Below are 5,452 nucleotides of genomic sequence, written 5' to 3' on the forward strand. Positions count from 1 at the left end.
TTTTTGTTTCTTATGACTAGATCTGCTCCAGGTACTCTTGCGTTCGATTCAGAAATTGAGAAGATTGCTAGAGCCAATCGTAAGGAGACAAAGTTACGAAAAAAGCAGTTAGTGGTGGTTGGAACTCAAAGTAACTCATCGCCAGAAATAGAAGTCAACGACGAAGCTGAGTCTAGGGTTAACGAAAACCCTACTCGAACACTTGAAAGCGAAAAAGTAGAAGTCGACTCACCAGAAGAAGTGCTTAACGCTAGGGTTAATGAAAACCCGAATCTAGCATACCAACCAATGGCTCAAACGATTCGGCAACTGGCCGAAGCTTCGACAGAACAACCGCCATTGTGCATCGCGTATCCTACTATGGATACTGATTTTGAGTTGAAGACAGGTTTAATCCAGTTATTGCCAACTTTTCTTGGGTTACAAAATGAAAATCCCCACAAGCATTTGAAAGAATTTCATATGGTTTGTCTTAGCATGAAACCTCAGGGGGTAACTGAGGATCAGATTAAATTGCGTACTTTCCCTTTCTCCCTAGCAGATTCTACTAAGGAATGGTTATTTTATTTACCCCCTAGATCTATTACAACTTGGGCTGATATATCTCGTTTGTTTCTAAACAGGTTTTTTCCAGCGTCGCGAGCAGCTGAGCTAAGAAGAGAGATCGTTGGAATAAGGCAAAAAAAAGCTGAGTCCCTTTACGATTATTGGGAGCGATTTAAGGAGTTGTGTGCAAGCTGCCCACAACATGGTATAACGGAACAATCTCTCCTCCAATACTTTTACGAAGTTTGAAGCCCATGGAGATGAATATGGTAGATGCTGCTAGTGGAGGAGCATTGATCAACATGACTCCCCAACAAGAGAGAGACTTGATCTCCACGATGGCTGCAAATTCTCAGCAGGTCCGAGCTAATACTGAACCCCCTAGAAGGGTTCACCAGCTAAGTAATTCAACCTTAGAGAATAAAGTTGATAGACTTACTAATATGATGAACTCTCTTATTACAGAAAAAGCGAAAAGAGCTCGGTTATGCAGAATATGTGCTACATCTAATCATGCAACTGATGCATGTCTCAATTTGTATGATGATACCACGGCCTATCTGGATGTTGTAGGAAATTTTCCTGGGCCGCCACAAAGGCAGTACGACCCCTACGCTAATACCTACAACCCAGGGTGGAGGGACCATCCTAACTTAAGTTATGGGGCCAATCCACGAAACAACCAGCTATACCAAAATCAGTTTCTACAACAGCCACAAGGTTCAGGTAATTTTCTAGAAACCATGGTCAATAAGTTAGCAGCTAATGTTCTTGATTTTCAACAGCAAAATCTTAATTTCCAAAAAGAGATGAAGGATTTCCAACATAAAACCAAGGCATCCATCAAAGAGTTGACCACATCGATCGAGAAATTAACCTCTCAAGGGAAGCTACCGTCACAAACAGAACCAAACCCTAGGCAAAATGTAAATGCAGTGACATTGCAAAGCGGAAAGGTACTGGAACCAATTCCTGATAGGAATCTTGCCCAAGAAATCGCCCAGGAAAAACTCGAAAAAGACGAACAGGTCCGACCGAAGCCTCTATTGCCTAAAATTCAACCTCCATTTCCAGAACGATTCATCCAATGTCGAAGAGGTAAAGAGGAAAAGGAAATTCTTGAAACATTTAGAAATGTCGAGATCAACATTTCGCTGTTGGATGCCATTAAGCAAATATCGCGGTATGCTAAATTTCTTAAAGAGCTTTGCACCAACAAGCGAAAATTAACAGGTAATGAAAGGGTGAATGTTGGTGAGAATTTATCTACAGTGTTACAGCGGAAAATGCCGGCAAAATGCAAGGATAGGGGCATGTTTGCAATACCATGCAAAATAGGCCATCTGGGAATTAAGAAGGCTATGTGTGATCTAGGGGCTTCTATAAATATAATGCCATATTCTATTTATGAATCACTTAACACGGGTTTTTGGACAAAAACAGGTGTTATCATTCAATTGGCGAACAGGTCTGTTGTGCATCCAGAAGGAGTCCTTGAGGATGTTTTAGTAAAATTTAACGAGCTTATTTTCCCTGCAGATTTTTATGTGATCAAAATGGAGGAGGATAGCACTCCTAGATTTACAGATCTTCTGCTGGGTCGACCGTTCCTTAGTACAGCTAGTACTAAAATTGATGTTCGAAGTGGAACTTTCACGATGGAGTTCGATGGGGATATCATAAAGTTTAATGTCTACGATGCCATTAGCCATCCAAGCGAAATCTTGAGCGTAAATCGTATTGACATAATTGACTCTTTGGTGGAAGAGAATTTTGAGTCAATTTATGGAGATAATTCTGAACTTAATGAATTTGAATTTGTTAACGAGTTATTATCTTCAAATACTAAACTGCTACCTTCTGTTATACAGGCACCAGAGTTGGAGTTAGAACTTGCAGGAAAGGCAAGGAAATTAGACATCCAAGAGTTAGAAGAAATTCGCAATGATGCCTACGAAAATGCTCACATTTATAAAGACAAAACAAAGTTGTTTCAAGATAAGAGAATAGCTCAGAAGCATTTTTCGGTAGGACAAAAAGTTTTACTTTATAATTCCGTGTTAAAGTTATTCCTAGGTAAGCTTCGATCACGATGGCAAGGACCTTTTATTGGTACTAAAGTGTTCACACATAGAGCAGTTGAAATAAAGAGTGAAGAATCTAGAAAGCAGTTCGTAGTCAATGGCCAGCGGTTGAAGCCATTTTATGAGAATTTTCAAGCCCACACGGTTAAGAAAATCCAGTTGGAACCACCATAGAATCAATAACGGCGTCGAGCTAACGACGTTAAACAAGCGCTTGTTGGGAGGAAACCCAATTTTTATTTTTATTTTTTACTTTATTTTACTTATTTGGATATTAATAATTTTTTCTTCTTTTGCTTAGATAAAATAGAGTGAAAATACGAAGAAAACCGTTGAGCAACGCTTAGAGCGCATTAAGGCCTGACTTGAAACCTTTGGCCAGCAACTAACCAAGCTCATTGCCATCATTTCGATCGACAGTAAAAACATGGTGAGTTTTTCTAAACTTTTCTACCTATTTATTTCTTTTCGTCCACATTGAGGACAATGTGCTTTCAGTAGGGGAGGTACTCTTCGTTATTACTATCATTTTTTGCTGTGATTTTGGTTATTGTCACTGTTACTGTGATTATTTTTGGCTGGTGTTGCTGCTTGAGGCTTTATTTTGTCCATATTTATTTTTTTTAGAATCTCCTGCCTCTTTTCATGCCCAAGATTTTTACCAAGAATTGCCTACTTTTTTACCTACAAGCATGATTCTTGTTTTCTGAGAAAATTAAGAATTTTCCATAATTGATGCCATCTCCACTGTTTTATTCTTATTAGACTAAAAATAATTGTGATTCATAAAGTTAACTTTATCTTGCTTTTCGTAAAATTGATCAAGTTTAAATACAAAGTGGACACTTAATATGTTTGCATGCTAAAATATGTTGATGACAATTAAGGTAATTACTGAAACTTATTTTTGACACTTGATTATTTTTTCTCTAAAGTCCTTATAAAAAAAGTTATTATTAAAATGTCATTTAATGTTTCCGTGGTTATGAGTGCAGCTTAAAAACGTGACTGATTGAGTAACCGGGGTAGGGTGCTTGGGTTGTCATCCTATTTCGCTTCAAAAGGTTGTGTGACGTGTTAGGTAAAACTCCGCTAATCGGAATTAATTTTTAAGAACATGTTGGGCTGAGTAATCGGGGTGGGGTGCTTGGCTGTCATCTCTCTTCGCGTCAACAGGTTTGATGTGTTCTTAAGGAAAATTATAATAAATTAGGAGTTTGCTGGGCTGAGTAACCGGGGTGGGGTGCTTAGCTGTCATCTCTCTTCGCGTCAAAAGGTTCAGTATATTCCTAAAGCATAAAAAAATAATAATTTGGGGACTAAAGGAGGAAATAAATAGAGTGTCTTGGTAGGTTTGGTAATTTACCTAATTTTCATTAAATAATTCAAGTTGATTTTAATTTTTGTGTGTATTAATTGGAAAACTTTTTCTGCTTTACTTAAAGCAAGCTTAGGGTTCTCTTTATTTTTCATATGCATTTTTGACTGATTTTTATAAAACTTTGGAGTTGTATTTCTTTTATGTCAGAATCTAACTTTCACAATAGATATGAACCATACTTGAGGGCAAGCATGGGCTAAGTAGGGGGGATTTGATAACACTTTAGAATAATGTATTTTTATGTATTAATTATGTATTTATTCTTAGTATGATCCTGCTAATTTGAGCTATTTATGATCTTTTATCTCATAGGGACTAAATTTGAGGCAAAAGCAAAATTAAGGGCCAAAAGCGTGAATTTAGAGATAAAATGGGCCAATGTGCGACACAAGGAAAAGTTGGTGCCAAAAGTGCAAGCATGGAGGACACAAGTGTTGAAATGCAAAAAAGAAGAGATTTTATTCTATTAAACTCTATTTTAATTATATTAGGATAATTAATATTGAGATAATTATTAAGGACTATTTTTAGGATTTTATTTTATCTTTATTTATCTTCAATTAAATGTATTTATCTTTTAGGAATTTAAGTAGGATTAGAATATCTCCCCTAGCACTATAAATAGGGGGTGAAGTGACTCAAAAGGGGATCCCATATATTTTTCTGAAAACACTCTCTCCCCAAAAGTTTAGGCTTTTCTTCTTCTCATATTTCTTTTTAATAAAATCTTTATTTATTTATTTATTTTCTTTTCTACCACAACCATGAGCCACTAAACCCATCTAGCCGAAAGTTGTCAAAAATTCCCAAAAGAGTTCATGAGGCTTATAATTCGTACTTAGCCTCCTCGCTGAGTATTCATCATTTCTCCGCACTACAGGGCTGACGCTTCCGTCCATGTCCTTTAAGAAGTAAGCTTTTCAACGTATGCAAAGGCGGCCGCTTTGTATGTTTTGGGAAGGTTGCACATTCGGTTCGTTAGCTTACTGCGTCAGAGGTTGGCGAGCCCAAGAGACAAAATGGCTTGGGATTCGCCATTGAGAAGCGTTGATCTAGCATAAGACGATCCCATAAAAAACAATTGTTGGCAAGAGTCAGGTTCCACCACATCGTATGTCTAAATCCTTGGAGCTGGTGGTCGTAGGCGTCCTCTTCCACTATAACTGGCTTATTCGGTTTGGGAAGGATCATCTAAAAGCCGAGGATTGAACCCAAGGCGAAACGAGACAACTAGAGGCTGGAATCTCCCATAAGAATTTCCTTTCTCTCAATTCTATTTTATTTTTTGTTTTCAAATCCAAACATTTAGTTCTGTTATTTTTTTATTTTATTTTTTCCAGGCACGCAAGTTTTCTTGGGCAAGATTCTGCCTAGGATTTCACGGAACAAGATATTTTGCAAGTCCAGTCCCTGAGGATTTGACCCTATTTCCCTTTTACTA

The 5,452-nt window shown here is 37.5% G+C and overlaps 1 non-coding gene across 1 annotated transcript; it reads right to left on the reverse strand.

The window, feature by feature from the left end:
* Nucleotides 1–648: 648 nt before the first annotated feature.
* LOC121218932 (small nucleolar RNA R71) lies at nucleotides 649–755 on the reverse strand. Its single transcript, XR_005915414.1, has one exon. It is a non-coding gene; the product is annotated as a small nucleolar RNA R71 (small nucleolar RNA).
* Nucleotides 756–5,452: the final 4,697 nt, after the last annotated feature.

The sequence above is a fragment of the Gossypium hirsutum genome, chromosome D06 (genome assembly GCF_007990345.1).
Source record: "Gossypium hirsutum isolate 1008001.06 chromosome D06, Gossypium_hirsutum_v2.1, whole genome shotgun sequence".
Classification (NCBI taxonomy): domain Eukaryota; kingdom Viridiplantae; phylum Streptophyta; class Magnoliopsida; order Malvales; family Malvaceae; genus Gossypium; species Gossypium hirsutum.